The following is a 24,356-nucleotide window of genomic DNA, read 5'->3' on the forward strand; positions in this document are numbered from 1 at the left end:
CCTGGAGGTGTGTTTGGGTTCATTATCCTGTTGAAAAATAAATGATGGTCCAACTAAACGCAAACCGGATGGAATAGCATGCCGCTGCAAGATGCTGTGGTTAGCCATGCTGGTTCAGTATGCCTTCAATTTTGAATAAATCCCCAACAGTGTCAACAGCAAAGCACCCCCACACCATCACACCTCCTCCTCCGTGCCTCATGGAGGGAACCAGGCATGTAGAGTCCATCCGTTCACCTTTTCTGCGTCACACAAAGACACGGTGGTTGGAACCAAAGATCTCAAATTTGGACTCATCAGACCAAAGCACAGATTTTCACTGGTCTAATGTTCATTCCTTGTGTTCTTTAGCCCAAACAAGTCTCTTCTGCTTGTTGCCTGTCCTTAGCAGTGGTTTCCTAGCAGCTATTTTACCATGAAGGCCTGCTGCGCAAAGTCTCCTCTTAGCAGTTGTTGTAGAGTTGTGTCTGCTGCTAGAACTCTGTGTGGCATTGACCTGGTCTCTAATCTGAGCTGCTGTTAACCTGCGATTTCTGAGGCTGGTGACTTGGATAAATGTATCCTCAGAAGCAGAGGTGATTCTTTGTCTTCCTTTCCTGGGGCAGTCCTCATGTGAGCCAGTTTCTTTGTAGCGCTTGATGGTTTTTTCAACTGCACTTGGGGACACTTTCAAAGTTTTCCCAATTTTTCGGACTGAGTGACCTTCATTTCTTAAAGTAATGATGGTCACTCGTTTTTCTTTACTTATCTGCTTTTTTCTTGCCATAATACAAATTCTAACAGTCTATTCAGTAGGACTATCAGCTGTGTATCCACCAGACTTCTGCTCAACACAACTGATGGTCCTAACCCCATTTATTAGGCAAGAAATCCCACTTATTAAACCTGACAGGGCACACCTGTGAAGTGAAAACCATTTCCGGTGACTACCTCTTGAAGCTCATCAAGAGAATGCCAAGAGTGTGCAAAGCAGTCATCAAAGCAAAAGGTGGCTACTTTGAAGAACCTAGAATATAAGACATAATTTCAGTTGTTTCACTCTTTTTTGTTTAGTATATAATTCCACATGTGTTAATTCTTAGTTTTGATGCCTTCAGTGTGAATTTACAATTTTCATAGTCATGAAAATACAGAAAATCTTTAAATGAGAAGGTGTGTCCAAACTTTTGGTCTGTACTGTATCTATCTATCTATCTATCTATCTATCTATCTATCTATCTATCTGTCTACCTATATGTTATCTATTATCTATCTATAGATATATTTATCTATCTATCCATCTATCTATCTATCTATCTATCTATCTATCTATCCATCTATAGATCGATCTATCTATCTATCTATCTATCTATCTATCTATCTATCTATCTATCTATCTATCTATCTGTGTATGAACATTATTCTTCAATGGAGTATGTAAAAGAAGAGGTTGGACACAGAAATGACATCACAATTCTTTTTTTGTTGTTTAATAATATATCTTTATTTAGCTTACAAAAACACATACAAATCCGCATAAAAATCCTTATCAAATCCACAGAAAAAATGCATAAAAAAACGCACGCATTTTCACCTGCATTTTTTGCCAAGAGAGGAAGAATCCGCGCAGAAAATTCCACAGGCAAATCTGCAATGTGTGCACATAACCTTATGCTTGCTGTGTATTTTTTACAATATGACTATAAGATTAGTAATGGGGGCGTCCTATAGACGACTCTCCATTACGAACCCCTGGGCTTGATGTCAGCTAACAATACAATGCTGACTTCAACCCCAACCCTATTACTCCACTTGCCACCGCACCAGGGAAAGTGGGAAGAACGAGGCTATGAGCCAGGTTTTGCACATCTTATGGATGCGCCATTTCTGGGACAGCTGAGAAAGGGGGGCAATATGCTATGCTATTAATATCAGCCTACAGCTTTCTGTTTAGTCTTTGCTAGTTAGAATTTATAGGGGAACCGCATGTCATTTTTTTTTTTGTGGTCCCCAGTAAACTGACCAGTAAAGGCTAAGCAAATAGCTGTGAGCTGGTATTAATAGACTGGGAAACTTTGGGGATATAGTCCCTTTTCCCAGATTAGTAACATCAGCCCCCATCCATGAGCTATCCCTCTGCTGGTTTTGAAAATTATGCGGGTGCCCAGGCCATTTTTTAAAAAATTATTTATTTTACAAATGATGTACACAATAGGTGCTGAAAACAACTTCCATCATTGTCGCCTGGTTGCGCAGAGCTCAGGGAGTCCCAGCGACAATGTGTGGCCCGTTCTGCTGATAAAAAACGGACATGTCAGCACATTTTGCCCACAGACTCATGGTCCGTGTAAACACACTGACATGTGTGCATGGGTCTATGTGTGTAAATGTCTCTGGTACGTGTGAAAACTGTCACCACATGTAACACAGACACTGACATGTGAAGGAGGCCTAAAAGACATTCCTCTTGCTATGCACTTTGCAGTATTGCATCTGATTTTGGATGTTAATCTTGTTATTTGATGCTTGTATTGAGAGTATCAAACTGGACTCTTATCATTTATTTACCTGTCGATTCCAACAAGTTGACTGGATATATGTCATGTTACATGGGTGAATTATGCTCTGGCATTTTTGGCATTCACGATCTGTTGTGTTCTCTAGGTGTATCCACTGAAATATGATTGGCATGCACAACATGGAAAGTTCAGATATGTAATTGATCCATCAGAGAAAATATGAGTTGTTTTGTACTTGCTATAAGTTTCAATTGGATGGAATATTTGGAGGCAAGTCATTTACAACATTACAGATTCCTGTGAAATTGGGTTGTCAGCAAATTTCACAGAACTAAACCATTAAAGATGTTCACGTGTTGGAAAAAAAGCGGATGTGTACTTGCTCCAAAATTCATAACAGAAATTTGAGACTGAACCTTGGCTTTCAGCTGCAGATTTGCAGGAGGATTAGTCCCTTTAAACCCACATACTACTAACAAGGCTTATGGGCAGAATCCGACTGGGAACCTCATCAGAATAAAACATGGCTGTGTGAACAGAAACCTGGTTTTCCATTTATAAAAATCAATAACCTGACATTTTAAGTATCTTTAGTGCAGGTTTTGCATTATGTGTGCAAAATCAGTACAAAAAATGTATTGTGAACATATGCTGACAATGGCCGATAAGTCATGTAAAAACGACACACGTTGGTGTTCATTGAAGTAGTATAACAAAAAAATGAACTTTATTTCCATCTCATGCTGGGCTGGCGAGTGTTTAATGACTGTGGCAAGTCCGAGCAAGGCAGGAACTCCGATGCTATTTCCAGGAACAGTTTCTTCGCAAAGAGTTCTCTTTCTTGTAAAACCAGTAGAGGGCACCCTTAAGAGGGTGCAAACTATTTACAGAGCAGTTTGTGAACCATTCACCGTCCATGATTCGGTAGTCTTTAAAACAGTGATAACCAAAACAAAAAGGCAAAATAGGGATCCCGGGTAAACTAAGGGATCCCTTTAAGAGATAACCCTGGTCGGGTTATAGCAGCAGGAAAACACAAAAAGACGAACAATTAACTATTTATATTCTCGTGGTTCTGAGGTTTATCCTCACAGAAGGTTACACTGCATCAATTGGTGACGGACACTCGCCGGCCGGGAAGGCTGCGGCCCTCTGTCCTCAGCGGATGCAGAATCAGTATGATTGGTTGATCTCCCAGACGTGGTCAAATCACCCGGCGTCTGGATTCGGATGTCAGCTGTGGTTGCAAGTTCAGTAGCAGCGATGATGCACACCGTGGCGACAGTAGTGGCATTGGTCAAATCTGGGTTAGTCGTAGTCGGGACAGCAGGTGGCGCTACGGCCGGCACGCATCGTTGGACGTCTCGGGCGCACCACCCCTGCGCACTCCGGTGGCGAGTGTAGGTCACCTGGTCCCCTTTACATGGTAGCTGATTGTCATATCGGTTGCGGGACGGGGTTTTCACATTGTAGCTGGTAAAGAAGATTTCAGTCGGCAGTCCCGGTTCTTGTATAGAGCCCCAACCCCGCTTCGGGTGGAAGGCTAGTACAGTCCCCTGCTTGACCGAGTTTCTCTGGTTGTGTTCAGTCTTTGGTCTCTGTACTCTCGGTGGGTCACTTGGTTCTGTCTCTGTTTGGTTTTGCCATTGTCGAATTAAGCATTGCTTATACTTTTCCCAGGTGAGCACAGCAATGCTGAGGCCTTCCTGCCTGGCCCCATCCGGCTCGATCCATGGGGTATCCCACTGGAAGGTCACCCCCTCTGAGCTCACATCTAGCGGTTTCCCCATCGTTGTTGGTAACGGGGGCACCAGCTTCCCCATGGTGCCTGGGGTCAGTATTACTAGCTCGGCAGTGAAAACTCAGTTATTGTCGGGCTGGGGAGCGGTCGCGGGAGCAGGATCGGTCGGGGGAGCAGGGACGCTTTCCATACCTGCGTCTGATGTGATTCCACCGATGTCGATCCGTTCCGTTGACAAGGACACTGGAATCGGCTGCAGCCCGGACCGCGGTTCTTCCAGGGCGGTCTCCTGACACAGCTCCAACCTCCATTGCTTCGCATCGGCTGGTTCCACATTCAGGATAGGCTGGTGTTGTGAATTCTGCTTTTGGGCTCCCTCCGGTGGTTGTAGGTGGTAATGCAGTTGCCCCTGAGTTGCAGTCCTGGTCAGGTGTATCTGCTGATTGCAGTTCTGACTGGGGTATTTAGGCGTGCAGGATTCATTAGTCCTTGCCAGTTGTCAATTGTTGTTGGGAGGTGTTGGACCTCTGCTTGGTTCCTCCTGCCTTTCTGCCAAATCAGCAAAGATAAGTGTCTGTTTTTTTTTTCCTGTGGCACACATGCTATGTGCTTCACAATTCAGTGCTATTCTTTGTGTTTTCTTGTCCAGCTTAGATTGTGTCAGTATTTTCTCAGTCTTGTTGGATTCTCTGGAGTGGCAGATATACATTCCATGTCTTTAGTTAGATTGTGGAACTTTTTGTATTATCTGCTGTGGATATTTTTGGAAGGGTTTTAATACTGACCGCCTAGTAATCTGTCCTATCCTTTCCTATTTAGCTAGAGTGGCCTCTTTTGCTAAATCCTGTTTTCTACCTGCGTGTGTCTATTCTTCTCCTACTCACAGTCATTATTCGTGGGGGGCTGCCTATCCTTTGGGGGTCTGCTCTGAGGCAAAGTAGCATTCCTATTTCCATCTATAGGGGTATTTAGTCCTCCGGCTGTGTCGAGGTGTCTAGGATATGTTAGGCACACCCCACGGCTACTTCTAGTTGCGGTGTTAGCTCAGGATTTGCGGTCAGTACAGGTTCCACCGACTCCAGAGAAAGTTTCATGCGGCTCCAAGGTCACCAGATCATAACAGTACAACTGGCCAATAATGAGTTAAATGCATCTCAGAAGAAGGGAAGAAAGGTGTTGAGCCATTTTTTTTTCTGCAGTCTGTTTTGTCTTCTCTTCCCTCTTTATTTATGGGTGGCTGAAGAGTCTTGTGCCAGCATGGATGTTCAGGATTTAGCTTCTCATGTAGACCAGCTTGCTGCTAGGGTACAGGATATTTCTGATTATATTGTTCAGACTCCTGCTTTAGAGCTGAAGATTCCTACTCCTGATTTCTTTTTTGGTGATAGGTCCAAATTTTTGGGTTTTAAAAACAATTGTAAACTGTTTTTTGCTCTGAGACCGCGATCCTCCGGTGATTCCATTCAGCAGGTTAAAATTGTCATCTCCCTGCTGCGTGGCGATCCACAGGATTGGGCATTTTCCCTGGAATCTGGGAATCCGGCCTTGCTTAATGTAGATTCCTTTTTTCAGGCTTTAGGATTATTATATGATGAACCGAATTCTGTGGATCAAGCGGAGAAAACCTTGTTGGCCCTGTCTCAGGGTCAAGAGGCGGCAGAATTGTATTGTCAGAAATTTAGAAAATGGTCTGTGTTGACTAAATGGAATGATGATGCTTTGGCGGCAATTTTCAGAAAGGGTCTTTCTGAATCCGTTAAAGATGTTATGGTGGGGTTTCCCACGCCTTCCGGTCTGAGTGATTCTATGTCTCTGGCCATTCAGATTGATCGGCGTTTGCGGGAGCGTCAAACTGTGCGTGCTGTGGCGTCGTCCTTAGAGCAAAGTCCTGAGCCAATGCAGTGTGATAGGATTTTGTCTAGAAAGGAACGACAAGGATTCAGACGTCAGAATAGGTTGTGTTACTATTGTGGCGACGCTTCTCATGTCATTTCAGTCTGCCCTAAGCGGACAAAAAGGATCGCTAGTTCATTTACTATCAGTACTGTACAACCTAAATTTCTGTTATCGGTGTCCTTGATCTGCTCATTGTCATCATTTTCTGTCATGGCGTTTGTGGATTCAGGCGCCGCCTTGAACTTAATGGATTTTGAGTTTGCCAGGCGTTGTGGTTTTCCCTTGCAGCCTTTGCAGACCCCTATTCCTTTAAGGGGGATTGATGCTACACCTTTGGCTAAAAATAAGCCCCAGTTTTGCACACAGGTGACCATGCACATGGCGCCAGCCCATCAGGAAGATTGTCGATTTCTGGTGTTGCATAATTTGCATGATGTTATCGTGCTGGGTTTTCCGTGGTTGCAGGTACATAATCCTGTGTTGGATTGGAAATCTATGTCTGTGACTAGTTGGAGTTGTCAGGGGGTTCATAATGATGTTCCTTTGATGTCAATCTCCTCTTCTTCCTCTTCTGAAATTCCAGAGTTTTTGTCTGATTTTCAGGATGTATTCGATGAGCCCAAGTCCAGTTCCCTTCCACCGCATAGGGACTGTGATTGTGCGATTGACTTGATTCCAGGCAGTAAGTTTCCTAAGGGCCGACTTTTCAACCTGTCTGTGCCTGAACATACCGCCATGCGGAGTTATGTTAAGGAGTCTTTGGAGAAAGGGCATATTCGGCCATCTTCTTCACTGTTGGGAGCAGGGTTTTTTTTTGTTGCTAAGAAGGATGGCTCCTTGAGACCTTGTATTGATTATCGCCTCTTGAATAAGATCACGGTCAAGTTTCAATACCCTTTACCTTTGCTTTCCGATTTGTTTGCTAGGATTAAGGGGGCTAGTTGGTTTACGAAGATTGACCTTCGGGGGGCATATAATCTTGTTCGTATTAAGCAGGGTGATGAATGGAAAACTGCATTTAATACGCCCGAAGGCCATTTTGAATACCTTGTGATGCCATTCGGGCTCACTAACGCTCCATCTGTTTTTCAATCCTTCATGCATGATATCTTCCAGACTTATATTGGTAAATTCTTGATTGTATATTTGGACGATATTTTGATTTTTTCCGATGATTGGAAGTCTCATGTGGAACAGGTCAGGATGGTATTTCAGATCCTTCGTGACAATGCCTTGTTTGTGAAGGGGTCTAAGTGTCGCTTTGGGGTGCAGAAGGTTTCTTTTTTGGGCTTTATTTTTTCTCCCTCATCTATGGAGATGGATCCGGTAAAGTTCAGGCCATTCATGATTGGATTCAACCCACATCCGTGAAGAGCCTTCAGAAATTTTTGGGTTTTGCAAATTTTTATCGCCGTTTCATTGCTAACTTCTCCAGCATGGTTAAACCCTTCACTGATTTGATGAAAAAAGGCGCTGATGTGGCGAATTGGTCCTCTGCGGCTGTCTCTGCCTTTCAGGAGCTTAAACGCCGATTTACTTCTGCTCCGGTGTTGCACCATCCAGATGTTTCTCTTCCGTTTCAGGTTGAGATTGATGCTTCTGAGATTGGGGCAGGGGCCGTTTTGTCTCAGAGGGATTCTGTTGGTTCTTTGATGAAACCGTGTGCCTTCTTCTCCCGCAAGTTTTCGCCTGCTGAACGCAATTATGATGTCGGCAATCGGGAGTTGCTGGCTATGAAGTGGGCGTTTGAGGAGTGGTGACATTGGCTTGAGGGAGCTAAGCACCGTATTGTGGTCCTGACCGATCATAAGAATTTGATTTACCTCGAGTCTGCCAAACGGCTGAGTCCTAGACAGGCTCGATGGTCCTTGTTTTTTTCCCGTTTTGATTTCGTGGTTTCGTATCTTCCGGGTTCTAAGAATATTAAGGCTGATGCCCTTTCTAGGAGTTTTTTGCCTGATTCTCCTGAGGTCCTTGAACCGGTCAGCATTCTGAAAGAAGGGGTGGTCCTTTTTGCCATTTCCCCTGATTTACGGCGGGTTCTTCAGGAATTTCAGGCAGATAGACCTGACCGCTGTCCTGTGGGGTAATTGTTTGTTCCTGACAGATGGACTAGTAGAGTGATTTCTGAGGTTCACTGTTCTGTGTTGGCTGGTCATCTTGGTATTTTTGGTACCAGAGATTTGGTTGGTAGGTCCTTCTGGTGGCCTTCGTTGTCACGTGATGTGCGTTCTTTTGTGCAGTCCTGTGGGACTTGTGCGCTGGCCAAGCCTTGTTGTTCCCGTGCTAGTGGGTTACTTTTGCCATTGCCGGTCCCTGAGAGGCCCTGGACGCATATTTCTATGGATTTTATTTCTGATCTTCCGGTTTCCCAGAGGATGTCGGTTATCTGGGTTGTTTGTGACCAGTTTTCTAAGATGGTTCATTTGGTGCCTTTGCCTAAATTGCCTTCCTCTTCAGAGTTGGTTCCCTTGTTTTTTCAGCATGTGGTTCGTTTGCATGGTATTCCGGAGAATATTGTGTCCGACAGAGGTTCCCAGTTTGTTTCTAGGTTTTGGCGGGCCTTTTGTGCTAGGCTGGGCATTGATTTGTCTTTTTCTTCTGCATTTCATCCTCAGACAAATGGCCAGACCGAGCAAACTAATCAGACTTTGGAGACTTATTTGAGATGCTTTGTGTCTGCCAATCAGGATGATTGGGTGGCCTTTTTGCCATTGGCCGAGTTTGCCCTTAATAATCAGACTAGTTCGGCTACATTGGTTTCGCCTTTTTTTTGTAATTTTGGTTTTCATCCTCCTTTTTCTTCTGGGCAGGTTGAGCCTTCTGACTGTCCTGGTGTGGATTCTGTGGTTGACAGGTTGCAGCAGATTTGGGCTCATGTGGTGGACAATTTGGTGCTGTCTCAGGAGGAGGCTCGACGTTTTGCTAACCGTCGTCGGTGTGTTGGTTCCCGGCTTCGGGTTGGGGATTTGGTTTGGTTGTCTTCCCGTCATGTTCCTATGAAGGTCTCTTCCCCTAAGTTTAAGCCTCGGTTTATTGGTCCTTATAGGATTTCTGAGATTATTAATTCGGTGTCTTTTCGATTGGCGCTTCCGGCCTCTTTTGCTATCCATAATGTCTTCCATAGATCTTTATTGCGGAAATATGTGGTGCCCGTTGTTCCCTCTGTTGATCCTCCGGCCCCTGTTTTGGTTGATGGGGAGTTGGAGTATGTGGTTGAGAAGATTTTGGATTCTCGTTTTTCGAGGCGGAGGCTTCAGTACCTTGTCAAATGGAAGGGTTATGGCCAGGAGGATAATTCTTGGGTTTTTGCTTCTGATGTCCATGCTGCTGATTTGGTTCATGCTTTTCATCTGGCTCGTCCTGATTGGCCTGGGGGCTCTGGTGAGGGTTCGGTGACCCCTCCTCAAGGGGGGGTACTGTTGTGAATTCTGCTTTTGGGCTCCCTCCGGTGGTAGTAGGTGGTAATGCAGTTGCCCCTGTGTTGCAGTCCTGGTCAGGTGTATCTGCTGATTGCAGTTCTGACTGGGGTATTTAGGCGTGCAGGATTCATTAGTCCTTGCCAGTTGTCAATTGTTGTTGGGAGGTGTTGGACCTCTGCTTGGTTCCTCCTGCCTTTCTGCCAAATCAGCAAAGATAAGTGTGTTTTGTTTTTTTCCTGTGGCACACATGCTATGTGCTTCACAATTCAGTGCTATTCTTTGTGTTTTCTTGTCCAGCTTAGATTGTGTCAGTATTTTCTCAGTCTTGTTGAATTCTCTGGAGTGGCAGATATACATTCCATGTCTTTAGTTAGATTGTGGAACTTTTTGTATTATCTGCTGTGGATATTTTTGGAAGGGTTTTAATACTGACCGCCTAGTAATCTGTCCTATCCTTTCCTATTTAGCTAGAGTGGCCTCTTTTGCTAAATCCTGTTTTCTACCTGCGTGTGTCTATTCTTCTCCTACTCACAGTCATTATTCGTGGGGTGCTGCCTATCCTTTGGGGGTCTGCTCTGAGGCAAGGTAGCATTCCTATTTCCATCTATAGGGGTATTTAGTCCTCCAGCTGTGTCGAGGTGTCTAGGGTATGTTAGGCACACCCCACGGCTACTTCTAGTTGCGGTGTTAGTTCAGGATTTGCGGTCAGTACAGGTTCCACCGACTCCAGAGAAAGTTTAATGCGGCTCCAAGGTCACCAGATCATAACAGGCTGGCTCGGCTCCGCCGCCGGTGGCTCCAAGAGGTCCGGGTCCTCCAGCTGCGGTGGGTCTCCGGTAGTCGAGGACAGGCCGGGATCACTTTGCCGTCGCTCTGGGACTCGCTGGTCTCCATCCCTGCTCCGGGATCTTTGGGGGCACATGCACGTTGCTCCTCCATTTTCTGAGGGCGTAGCTTCTTCTTCCTCTTGTTCCCGCCGTTGCAAATCAGGGGCGGTTCTCCTCTGCTTCTTGGTAGGTCGTAACCTTGCAGCAGTAGTCGGAGGGGGCGGTCGCTACTTTTGACGCCGCTTGGATAGTCTCCTCCCATGGCACGCCCTTCTTCTTCTTCTGCGCTCCCTGTGGCGCTGCAATGGTGGCGGTTTTGGCATGAACTCTTGGCGGCAAGTGGCAATCCACAGTCTTTGCAATAAGCCACAGTCCAAGCACAATAAATCACAATTCCAAGGCACACATGACCTGATTCCTCAGGCTTAAGTAGATCCTGTTCGTGACGCCAAGTTTGGAGCGCCCCCAGACGCAGGGCCACGGGGTACTCGGTACCGGGCCTCTCTGGCTCAGTTCTGGGGTTGTCACGGTGGCTTGACCCGGTCCGTGACCCTGCTAAGGGGCGTCCAATGAAAGGTGTAAGTGATGGTGCGTGATGCAGGTCGTGATGAATAACGAGGACACAGGGTTGCAGTCTCTTTACCTCTTTACTGAAGGCTTCAAGGTCCTCAATCCAGAGTACGGTTAACAGGGCTGTCTGAGACCGGCCGGTCCGATGGCACCTCCAGAGTTCCCTTTGCAGGTGGAAATCTGTGCCTACCTTCTAGCGCCTGTGTGTTGTAGTACTTCCCTGCTGAGCACCACGGGATAGTCCTCACAACTGTTGTGTCTCTTTCTGATGTTCTTTCCCACAACTTATGTCTGTTCTGATGTTCTTCTCTGTCCCCCAGATGATATGGAAAGGACGCACCCGTATGATGGGTAGGCCTGGAGTTCTTCCGGGACCCTAGTGACGCCCCTCTCCCACAGTTGCCCCCTATGTCTGCTTAGGTGATTTAGGTGAGACAGCCAACCTATAATTAACTGTCCTGCCGTTGGTTTGAAGTAATGCTTGGAGCCCAATACTTCCTCGGCGTTTCGGCCAGCGGCTACGTGCCTCAGTAGGATGTTGCCTCGATCTTACAGCACGACTCCTACTGGTGTTATCTCCTTTTTGCTTTGATCTCGTTTTTCACTCTCCACAATAAACCTTGCTTCTTGTCCTTTCTTGAGATACCGCCGCGATGTAGTGCAGGCGCGGTTCCTTAACGTTCTTTCCTGTTCGCTAGGCCTCTGTCAGGATCCCACCCCTGACAGGGACCCCCCTGAATCTTCCCCTGCAACACCCTCTGCCACAGGATGTTGCCTGGTTCCAACCCAGTCAGCTTCTCTCTAACTTTCTATCTAACCCCCAGTTTTACCAGATTGTGAGGAGTGGCCTAATACATAGCACCCTTAGCTCCCCCTGGAGGCCAGACTATGAAGTGTATTGGTGTCTGTGATACCTGGTCAGGTGAACTCCTTCAGTGCCATCAGACGCACCATCACTCCCCTTAGCGGCGGAGCATCAGTACTGCAACAACCAGGACTCTGGGGCGCTGCATAAAGCCATATGCATGTCATAAGGATTGCATAGGTGTGAGAAAATTGCATCATCGCATTGCAAACGCATTACACATGGATGACCATATGGAGAACACTTGTGCGACTCTCGGGATGGAGCCTCGGTCCAATTTTCCATACGTATAGTGGGGCCCTAGCCTTAAAGTTTTATATAGTCCAATACCTTCCAAGGTATTCCATGCCACAAAAAGTTATTAATTTTGTCCAAATGAAGATTTTCTTAAAGACTGGTGACACGTTATTAAATACAGAGATTATACCAAAACTAGTATTGGTTGTATGTTCACTAACAACATGTTTACGAACAGAAAATAATTGATATCTTTATGTCTTCAACATACAATATTTAAAAACCCGAAATAGACAACTGGTCTAGTATAGTTATTCTGAGTAGATCCACAGATGCCATCCCAGGGGTGACCAGCCACCACTCCCATATATTTATAAACTTTGTTATTGAGTTCCTTTTAATGTAAGTACCTCTCTCCAGACATACAGTATTATTATTTTAGCTTTCAATTCCTCCAATGTTTGGGGATTACGGTCTAACCAGTGAAATGTTAACTATTTCCTGGCCAGAAACAGTATTCTCAGAATGGCGGTAGGGATACACTAATTTTGCCCATATGCTTTTTTTTCCACCCATTTTTCCTCATGGTCCATTCAGTTGACCAAGCATGTGTTTGGTGTTTGAAGAGGAGCGTTAGCAGGTGCCAGACAATTCAACTTATGTCCCAAGAGAACAAAGGGATTGGGTGTTTGAAACCCTGACATTAGTTGACCGAAATGGGCAAGTTTGCTATTTGTAGGCCTGAACAACATGGGGACTTTGGCTGCGACCCAAGTCACACAGCCAAAGATTACTGTATCTGGATCACTGCTGCGTTGCAGTGCAATGCAGTTGATTGGGGTTGAATTGACTGCAACAATGAAATCACTTAAGTTGTAAGTTGTCGCAGTACCTTGTGGGTCACAATGTGACCTCATTTACTTGCATGATACTGAGATGCAACAATGGCATACAGCGATCTTTGGCCACATTCACTGTGTTGCTGTCAAAATCACCACGTAGCTCCAGCCTAAACATGCAACTGTCATTATCCATTTCTTCTCATTTTTAGCCTTTTTTGCTCAGTTAATTGTATTTGTGGATGACACTGCATAAATAGTCTACGTCTGGACACGCACATCTAATAAATTCAGGTATTGCTTTCACCTTATTTTGATACTCTCATTTCAAAGTTCTGGAAACTGAGTAGAGTGTGAACACAACAGCTAATTAGGTCTTCAGATATACATTTTTTTTTTTTTTTTTAAATACTGAACATTTTCACATACGATTTTAGTAAAATAGACGGAGATGGTTAACAAAATATCTGGTCTAAGTTTAGAAATTTTGAATGATCCTCTGAACTTGTGAACTGTTTCTAAATGTCAAATTACACACAACAGAACTGACTTCACAACTATGCCAATCAGAAGGGATGCTGAGCTTCAAAAATTGGAACTCTCTTAAAATCCCTTAATGACCGCCAATACTTCTTTTTTACTGAACTGAGATGTAAGAGTCTGGCATCCCCATACCGGTGACAATCCAGCAGCTGTTGGCTGTACACTATAGCTGACAATTTGCTGCATCAGCCACGATCAGTGTTTGCACCATCCATATCCATTTAACCCCTTAGATGCTGCTGTCAATAGTGACTACATCACATAAATGGTTAACAGAGTGTGGGGGCTTCCTCTTTATCCCAATTAGTGCCCTCAGATCATGATTGTGTGGTCCTGATGTTTGCCATGGCAGTTCATGGCCAAATAATGGCCTAAGGGTACTGTCACACTATACGATTTACCAACGATCACGACCAGCGATACGACCTGGCCGTGATCGTTGGTAAGTGGTTGTGTGGTCGCTGGGGAGCTGTCACACAGTCAGCTCTCCAGTAACCAACGATGCCGAAGGCCCCGGGTAACCAGGGTAAACATCGGGTTACTAAGCGCAGGGCCGCGCTTAGTAACCCGATGTTTACCGTGGTTACCAGCGTAAAAGTAAAAAAAACCAAACAGTACATACTTACATTCCGGTGTCTGTCCCCCGGCGTTCTGCTTCTCTCCACTGTGTCTGCGCCAGCCGGAAAGCACAGCGGTGATGTCACCGCTGTGCTCGCTTTCCGGCTGGCCGGCGCTCACAGTGCAGAGAAGCAGAACGCCGGGGGACAGACACCGGAATGTGAGTATGTACTGTTTGTTTTTTTTTACTTTTACGCTGGTAACCACGGTAAACATCGGGTTACTAAGCGCGGCCCTGCGCTTAGTAACCCGATATTTACCCTGGTTACAAGCGAACGCATCGCTGGATCGCTGTCACACACAACGATCCAGCAATGACAGCGGGAGATCCAGCGACAAAAGAAAGTTCCAAACGATCTGCTACGACGTACGATTCTCAGCAGGGTCCCTGAAAGCTGCTGCGTGTCAGACACTGCGATATCGTATGGATATCGCTGGAACGTCACAGATCGTACCGTCGTAGCGACCAAAGTGCCACTGTGTGACAGTACCCTAAGAGTCTGCGGGCTATAGTGGCCTGTTCAGAAGTTACTGACATTTAGGTGGTAAAAATACACTTTTTCATTCTTGTGATGTCACTTTCCATTTATTCCTGAAAATTACCCGAAAGGTAAATAAACTACCTGACTGCAGTTTTCAATTTGTGAGGGGTTGCTGTTTTTATAATGGCATAACTTTTGGGGGTTTCTCAATATATAGGACCCCCAAAGTCACTTCAAACATGGATAGGTCCCTAAAAAATAAATTTTGTTAATTTCGTTGAAAAAATGAAAAATTGCTGCTACATTTTTAAGCCTCCTAAAATGCTAACAAAATAAAAGAAATTTTACAAATGGTGGTGATGTAAAGCAGACATGAGGGAAATGTTATTTATTAATGTTTTTGTGTGGTATGACTATTTGTATTAATTGGATAATCATTAAAATTTTAAAAATTTCACATTTTTTTATGAATTTTTATCAAAATTCAGATTTTTTTGTAAATAAACACAAAACATAACGACCTAAATTTACCATTATCATAAATTATAATGTGCCACGAAAAAAAACAGAATCACTGGGATTTGTTGAAGCGTTCCAGAGTTATTACCACATAAAGAGACACTGGTCAGATTTAAAAAAACTGGCTCCGTCACTAAGGGGTTAAGACGAGAGTAATTCCTTAGGCCAGTGTGAGGCAGTGACCGGTGTCACATGTAAGGGTCGCTGTGTGTTCCCCCCAGGATGCGCACGGAGGCGTATTGAGGCCATGCGAGTGAATAAAAGAGAGTATAGGTCTTGGGCAAGCTATTTGTCCAGGGAAGATTTAAGAAAACCTGCTGGGCTTTTATTTTTGTAACGGAATACAGGATGGTAGTGGGGCAGTCCATTTCCTCCCCCGAGCCGGGTTTTCCATGTGGCCCATGGCCACAGATTCCAGTTAAAAACCATGCAGTAAAGGGTTTCAGTGTGTCTGTTTTGTTTTTGCAAGAGTGCAGAGCAGAAGGCTCTGCAGAGCTCCACTTGTGTGAGGCAACACAGGCAAGCGGAGCCAAACAGCCAAGGGAGCTGAAAGGCCTGGCACCCACAGCATACACGGTGGTGCATTCACCCACGGTAACAAGTCTCGGAGGTGGACTGGCGTGTTTATTTGCTGCAATCTGGAGGATGTTTCCTGGCTGCGATCTGGAGAATGTCATGTGCTGTGTATTTTTGTGAGTTGAGCATTAAAGAGACTTTTGTGTTGGAACTTTCCTGGGTCACTGCCTCATCACTGCACAGCGTAGAAACCGCTGCTCTAAAGAAATTCTAAAGATAAAAATGGATTTTTGTTAACTGTGCACATTAATGACACTTAACATGGTCAATGAAAAATCTGCCCTATATTAGACAATCCCTTCCAGCATTTCTGACAATAGTGAAATGGGTTATTTTAATACTTATCATTTTCTATGAAAAAATGGATATGATTCAAGTGATAGCCAAAATGAGCTACATATGACCAATATAATAAAACTTATACACTGTTAGGACTCATTCAGATGTCAGTGATTTTCTCGTTTTCAAAATCGGTGTTTTGATCAGTTTCATCAGATCTTTGTTTACGTTTTTCTGAGATCGGAAAGAGAAAAAAGTTTCTATACTTTCGACTATCAAACCATCTATGAAAAATGTACAGCACTTGGATGGCATCCAAGTGCTCTCCAATTTTTTTCACAGACCCAATGACTAGCACTGGCGAGTTTGATCCGATACTTGGATTGATATCAGATACGTCTCCTTGCAGACTATTCAGTCTGCGGGGAAAAAAAATCAGAAACAATCCCATAAACTATCATAGGTAAGAGGTCTACCTTGAGAAACACGGATAGAACTTGTATGTGAAAAACTGACATTTGAATGTAGGATTGCTGTGTGAAGGATCTTCAACCCTCTTAGGCCTTATTCAGACGTCAGTGATTTTTTTAACATGTGAAAAAAATGGTAAATGTGTCATCATTGTTTCACAACCAAATTTCATCAGCGTTTAATCAGTATGTCAGTTTTTAAAATCAGAGTATCATCAAGGTTTATCACATATTTATAAATAAATTACAAAGCTTCTCCTGTCCTTAATTTTAATTACGGACAGCACATGGACTGCACACTGATGGCATCCATGTGCTGTCCTTGATTTTCATGGACCCATAGTCTTGTATGGGAGATTTTCATCCAGGACACTTGTAAAAATAGACATCTGATTTTTTTTGCAGACAAAGCTCATAAGGGAAGAAGCACCATATCGGGGTTCAAATTTTGCTGGAATGATTTGAGGATGCCATGTCACATTGGCAGAAACCCTGAGGTGCCAGAACAGCAGAACCCCCATAAGTGACTCCCATTTTATAAACTATACCCCCAATGAATTCATATAGGAGTGCAGTGAGCATGTTAACACCACATGAGCCTCACAGGTGGTGAAGAAAGAATAGATACATTTTTCCACCAAAATGTTGTTTTGGCAACAAGTTTTTAATTTTTATAAAAAGGCATATTGGTAAAAATTGACTTCACAGTTTGTTGTATGCCAATACCCTATATGTAATAGGTAACTACTTTTTAGGCACAGTAGAAAGGAAGTGGAAGGAGCACCATATTGTAGTGCTGTTGTTGTTTGTGGGTGCAAACTACACTTCTCAAAGAAGTCATCTAGGGGTGCAGTGATTATATTGACACCACAGGTGTGTCACAGAATATTATACCATTGGGCACTGAAGAAAAAATGACTACATTTTTAGCACCAAAATTTTGTTTTAGCCCCAGATTTTACATTTTCACTTGTGGAAATGAGTAAAACTGTCAACAAAATTTGTCACAAAATTTCTGCTGAATGTGGCAATACCCCATATGTGGCTGTACAGTACTGTTTAGCCATACAGTGAGACTTGGGAGGGAAAGAGTGTTATTTGACTCTTGCAGAACAAATTATTAGAATTATTTGCGGATAACATATACAGAGCCACTAAATGCCAGAAGAGCAGAACCCCTCCTGAAATGACCCCATCTTGAAAATTACACCACTCTGGGAATTTATCTACAGGTATAGTGACTATTTTGACTCCATGTGAGTTTTCCAAAAACAAGCAGTAGTGGATATTGAAAAGTGAAAATTTCAAATCTGCCATTGTAATACCCATACATTGTAGTGCTCAATATGTTGTAGTGCCCATATATTGTAGTGCCCCTACATTATGCCTAGCTCGTGTGTCATTCTGAAGCAAGGAAATACCTTGTGTGCTGCGTAAACGAGGGAAAGAAGGTCTCACTATTATCCCTAGATGGGTCCTTCTCTACCCACCACCCCTCTCCGTGCGTGATCACATGCGTAAGCCCTGGCTGGCCCTGAGCTACCCTTAACTAGTGAGTAGGGCAGCAGGACACTATTCTTACTACTACAGTAAGGAAACACTGGGACAAACAGGGAAAAATCAAAGTGGCCCATCTGCGGAATTCTGAGCAAAACTCCTCCGCTGGCCGACCCCCTCGCTGAAGCTTACGTAGTGAGGACTCGGTAAGGGAAACCTGACCGGAGTGACTGAGAGTCGGTTGGAAGGGAAAAATCCCAAGATTGAGGATCCCTTTGATCGAGAGAGACATCAATCCCCACCTGCTGTTTCTCACTACCAGAGGAACGTGGACGAAGCCTGGAGTAGAGTTTGCAAACTTCTCTAAACATCACATATTTATCCCGCCCCCAGGAAAACCTGTCCTGGAGGGCCACCATGGGCTCAAGTTGAGTCTGGCTGGCTGCTGAGATCACCAGACTTGAGGTCTGCTGTTGCTGCTGAAAAGCCAATGACTGCAGATCTGTCACTGCCAGAGACAGATACTGCAAGAGCTGAGACAGTATCCATGTTAGAATCCTGAAAAAAGAAAATGGAGGTGGTTATAATGTCACGCCGGAGCAAGGAAATGCCCTGCATACAGCGCAAACGAGGGAAAGAAGGTAAAGGGTGCCCTGGCAATAGGGAAAGGAGAGAAGGGACACCCCTAAACACTCACCTTAGACTGTACCCTGTGCTCCCTATCCTCACTAAATGGGTCCTTCCCCATGCGCAGACACATGCCAAAGTGCTGGCTGGCCCTGAGCTAGCCCTAACTAATGAGTAGAACAGCAAGAGACTAGTCTCACTATTAGGCTATGTGCCCACGTTACAGAATAGAAGCAGAATTTCCTGCTTCAATTCTGCATAACCTTGGCAGGAAAAACGCATTCGGATTTAGACGCATTTTAGACGTGTTTTTAAAACTTTTTTACCATGTTTTACATGCGTTTTACAAGCTTTTTTTAATACATGTCTATGGGTGCGGAATTGCCTTGATTCTGCAAAAATAATGAACATGCCGCGTTTTTTACCGTGATGCGTTTCCGCTGTGGAAAAAAACACAGCATGGGCACATCAATTGCGGAATGCATTAGAAATTAATGGGATGCTGTTTGTAAGCATTTTTTAAGCGTTTCCGCAGCGGAAAATCACGGCAAAAACGCTTAAAAAACGCATCGTGGGCACATAGCCTTACAGTAAGGAAACACAGAGAGGGAGACAAACAAGGAAAATTTAAACAGCAACTGAAACTCCACAGTTAAACTGGAAAAAATTCTCCAGGGAGGTCAGCATAGGAGAGAGCTATAGTGAGTTTAAATAATGGAAGGGAGTGGCAACAAGATGCAGCAGCTGAGATTAGAGCCATATCAATTCCAACACGATCACAAAGGAACTCTTAATCCTTTCCACACAAGTGAAAATTAATCTGCACCACTCAAGTTAAATGCTGAGCGGATTCCAAAGAGGACCTTTGATCTGCCAATCGCTGTAACCATCTGATCCCAGATACCCCAAAGATCTCAGCGGGATGTGACACATTTGTGACATCGTCCTGCTGGAGATATGGAACCCATAAATTAGACGGGCTCTCATCGCTACTGAAATGCCAAACAAGTGAATGCAAAATGTGGTTTAGGCATACTAGTGCTCAGAAGGGAGGGGGTGCAGAATTCGCTGGATGTCTTTTGGGGGGAAAGGAGCCATAGCGCTTTTCCAGAGCCTTTATGCTACCAGTAACTTGGAAGCCCCCTATATTTCCATTAACAGATGACGGATTGGCGACTTGCTTTTTTTGTGGATTGAGTTGCAGGTTTTATTTGGTACATTTTACATTTTGGATCACATTTATCCGGCGCTCTACACTGAGCACTTATATTGGTTTCCTTCTAAATCTCCAAATTATGTGATTCAGATGAAACACGAGGGATCCATTCCCTATAATGAGGCAGCAGAGTTATTCTGGACTCCGTCTGGCCTCTGTTCAGCGATGTCCTTCTTTTCAGACTTTTTCATCTGCGCTTTTATGCATGCTTTAAAAGACAGATACCGCTGGATCATAAGCCAGACAGTAAGCACAATGTCTACAATGTCTACATCTGCCTCATTATAGGGAATCTTCCACCGGCGGTTCTGTCTAAATCATGTATTTCAGAGATATATATGTGGCACCCCAGGAGTTCGGGTACCACAATAGTGCTGCTTTCCTCTCGGGGAGGGTAGAGATATGCCTGGAAACAAGAGGGAACACTTTGGCAGGTAATTCACACACACAACACCTTCTGAATCCAGGCCAGGAAGGGGAGCAGCTTCCCTGAATAAAGATCCTGGTCTGGAGGAGGAGCTAGTTTAGTCTGGAGCAGACAGTGAAGGGAAAGGAGCATTGGAGAGATTCAGGGCTAAGGGAGGCTGCGAGTGGGCCTCCTGTGAGCCAGAGCGCAGAGACCGGGTACCAGGAGCCCAAGATTGTGGGGAGCTGCAAGCCCCATAGCAGAATCGGAGGGCACAGAACTACACGTACATTGCCCAAATTAAGCCTGTGGTGCAGCAGCATTCTGGAGCCTGGAGTCACCGTGCAGAGACCCCAGAGGGAATGGCTCAAGCTGCCTACCATACAGGTACCTGTCCCAGGACAGGGGAAAGAACCAGGACCTTGTTAGGACACTTCAGGCAGCAAGGAACTTATAGCGAGCGCAAAGTGGAAGGCTCCCAACCTGACTTGCCAAGGGGATTTCACTTGTTTCCGGGCTGCCTGGACTCCTTATGTACCTGTTGCCGGTACCCTGGACTGAGGCCTGTGACAACTTCAGTAAACCAGGTAAAGACTGCAACACTGTATCCTTTACTCATTGACTGGCAAACACCATCATTGCCATACACCTTGGGAGCCTTGGGGACCCCGCTTCACCTGTGGGAAGCGTCACTATCCTTGCTGCAACAACATCCCCAGTGTAAGCACTCAGCGCAGGATAAATGTTAGCCGAGCTTTACTGCGATCTTGGGGAGACAAAATTAACAAACCAACAGCAGGTCCAAAATTTATTTTTTTATGCCATTTCTGGTGCTGCATAAGTGATTAGGCAACTTTGTTCTTCGGGTCGGTGCAATTACTGCGATACCAGATTTATATAGACTTTTTTATTTTTGGCTGCTGTCACTCACTTGAAAACACTTTTTACTGTAAAAACAAGTTTTTTGTCGCCATTTTTTGAGAGCTATAATTTTTCTATGTATATGCCGATAGTCATGTGAGGGCTTATTTTTTGCGGGACGAATTTACGTTTATTGGTACTATTTTTGGGTAGATAACATTTTTAGATTGCTTTCTATTACAATTTTTGGGAGGCAGAATGAGCAAAATCCAGCAATTCTGGAATTGGTTTATGTTTTTTTTTTATTCTGTTCACCGTGTGGTAAAAGTGATAAGGAAGCTTTATTCTTCCGGTCAGTACGATTGCAGAAATACCTAAATTTATATAATTTTTGTTTTGTTATGTTTTGCCACTTTTCCACAATAACAACTCGTATTATATAAAAAAAAGAATTGTTTTTTCATCACTTTATTCTTAGAGCTATAACTTTTTTTATTTCTCCACTGATGGAGGTGTATGGTGACTTTTTGTTGCTTTTGTGGGATAAGATAACGTTTTCAGCTATACCATTTCTATTTCCATTCGACTATTTGATTGCATTTTACTCCAATTTTGTTTGTATGATGAGAAAGCATAAGTTTTTGCCACATTTTATATTTAATTTTTTTGCAGTGTTCACTGAAGGGCTTAACTAATGTTAATGTTTTATAGGATGGGTCATTGTGGACGCAGAGATACCAAATATGTGTACTTTTTTTGTTTATTTTGTTTACATAAATATGTGTGTTTATTGTTTTTTTTCTTTCATTTTTTTTGTTCTTTATTTTATAATTTTTCAAAAACATTTTTAATTTTTTTTATCGTTTCTTTAAATTTTTTACTTAGTCTCTCTATGGGATTTTAACATTTTTTTTTATTCTGATCGCTGATATAATGCATTGCAATGCGCCAGCACTGCTATGCATTATACTTGTCAATATTGCACTGACAGAAGCTTCTTAGACTATGCTGCTGGTATGGTCGAACATGCTTGCCTTAACTGGGTGACCCAGATGTCATCATGATGACCTCGGGTTGCCATGGTAACGATCAGTGCCTCATGATGACGTCGCGTGGGGTGCCGATCAGACGGGAGAGGGAGCTCCCTCTCTCTCCCAGCCTTCTAAATGCTGCAACCAATATTGATTGCAGCATTTAGGGGTTAAAATGCCTGGGCCAGTGCGGCTACTGCTCCTGGCAGTGAAAAACGGGTGAAGCAAGGGCACAGCTCCTGTGCCCACACGATCGCCATGATGTACCCATACGTCAAAGGTTAGAAACCCCTTCCCAACTCTTGGGTTCTCCAAATGTCATGAAGGAGTCAACCCCATTCTAACATGTGCCGTAATAATACGCACATATTGGATTACCCCTGTTTTGTGCGGGCTCCGCCGCTGAGCCCGCACCTTTCTGGGCACATGACAGCTGATCTATACAACTGATTGTGCCTTTAACAGCCGCGGGTGAAATCGCGATCCACCCGTGGCTGTTAACCTCTGACAGCGGCATTTAACTCATGCTTGCAGGAAGCGTGTCACTGTCTCCGACCCTGTCACATGATCGCGGGTAACTGATGGGTTGGCATGAAAACCACAGGTCTGCAGAAGACCTCTGTGGTTGTCATTGCTAGATTACTATGAGCAATGATAAAAGTACTGCAGCTTCTAGTCTCCCATGGAGACTATTGAAGCATGCAAAAAGTAAAAAAAAGTTTTTAAAAATATAAAAAAAATTAAAGTTCAAATAACCCCCCTTTCACCCCATTCAAAATAAAACAATAAAAAAATCAAATATACACATATTTGGTATCTTCGTGTTCCGAATCGCCCGATCTATCAGTATAAAAAAACTAACCTGATTGCTAAACGGCGTAGTGTGAATAAAATTCGAAACACCAGAATTACAGAATTAATTTTTTTGGTCGCCGCTACATTGCAATAACATGTAATAAAGGGGGATCAAAACATTGTACCTACACCAAAATTATATCAATAAAAACGTCAGCTCGGCACACAAAAAAATAAGCCTTCACCCAGCCCCAGATGACGAGAAATGGAGACGCTACAGGTCTCAGAAATCGGCAAAAATAAAAAAGTTATGGCTCGGGGAAGAAGGGGAGCAAAAAACGAAAAACGGAAAATGTCTCGGGGGTTAAGGGGTTACAAACATAACTGTCATTTTATTTTTTGTAATATATCTCATCAGGAAAATTTGCTTTTACCTGTCAAAGTTGATCAGTCATAATCAAAAATCTCAATACTGAGGTAAAATCTGTATTCAGACAGACTTTCCCATAACTGAGAGAGATGACGGGTTGCTATGGCTACACTTCCATGTAGATGGAAAGAGAGAGGAGCCAGAGGCAGAACTCCTCCCTCTTCCTCCTCCTCCTCCTATCTAGATAGGAGATGGCAGTTGCTATTGATAAGATCCTACCTCTGTTATAGAAAAGTTTGTCTTTACTGAATACAGATTTTACCTCAGAATTGTGAATTTTGGTAATGACTGATCAATTTTGGCTGAGAAAGAATTAGATTTCTCTGATAAGCTATATTAGAGATTTGCTTATTTTCATGTGTACTATTGATTTATGAAATAAAAATTAAAACGACGGTTACTCTTTACATTTTGTCTTATCTGACATGCTCGATGGGTTGAGATCTGATGATTGATTTGGCCATTGCAGAATATTCAACTTCTTTGCCTTAAAAAAAACTCCTGGGTTGCTTTTGCAGTATGTTTTGGGTCATTGTCCACCTGACTGTGAAGCGTCATCTAATCAACCTTGGTGCATTTGGTTGAATCTGAGCAGATAGTATAGCTCTGTACACTTCAGAATTCATCCGGCCTCTGGCTTCAGTCAGATAATCAATAAACAATAGTGACCCAAAGACATTAGAAGCCATGCATACCCATACCATCACACTGTCTCCACCATGTGTTACAGAGGATGTGGTGTGCTTTGTGTCATTGAGCCTTTCCAAACCTTCTCCATAATTTCTTTTTCCCATCATTCTGGTACAGATTGATCTTAATTTCATCTGCCCAAAGAATACTTTTCTAGAACTGTGCTGGCTTCTTTAGATGTTTTTGGCAAAGTCTAGTCTGGCCTTTCTATTTTTATGGCTGATTATTCGTTTGCAACTTGTAGTAAACTCTTTGTATTTGCTCTCATGAAGTCTTCTCTTTATGGTAGACTTAGATACTGAAAAGCCTACTTCCAGGAGAATGTTCTTCACTTGGGTGAATCTTGTGAAGGTGTTTTTCATAACTTTGGAAATCATTCGGCGATCATCCACCACTGTTGCCTTTTGTGGACGTCCAGGCC

General features: G+C 43.8%; 1 protein-coding gene across 1 annotated transcript in view; it reads left to right on the top strand.

Annotated features, from left to right (window-relative positions):
• LOC143818269 (uncharacterized) overlaps positions 1-24,356 on the top strand; it is a 233,134-nt gene that overhangs the window by 179,272 nt on the left and 29,506 nt on the right. The window lies entirely within an intron of this gene.

Source organism: Ranitomeya variabilis, chromosome 3 (genome assembly GCF_051348905.1).
Source record: "Ranitomeya variabilis isolate aRanVar5 chromosome 3, aRanVar5.hap1, whole genome shotgun sequence".
Lineage (NCBI taxonomy): Eukaryota > Metazoa > Chordata > Amphibia > Anura > Dendrobatidae > Ranitomeya > Ranitomeya variabilis.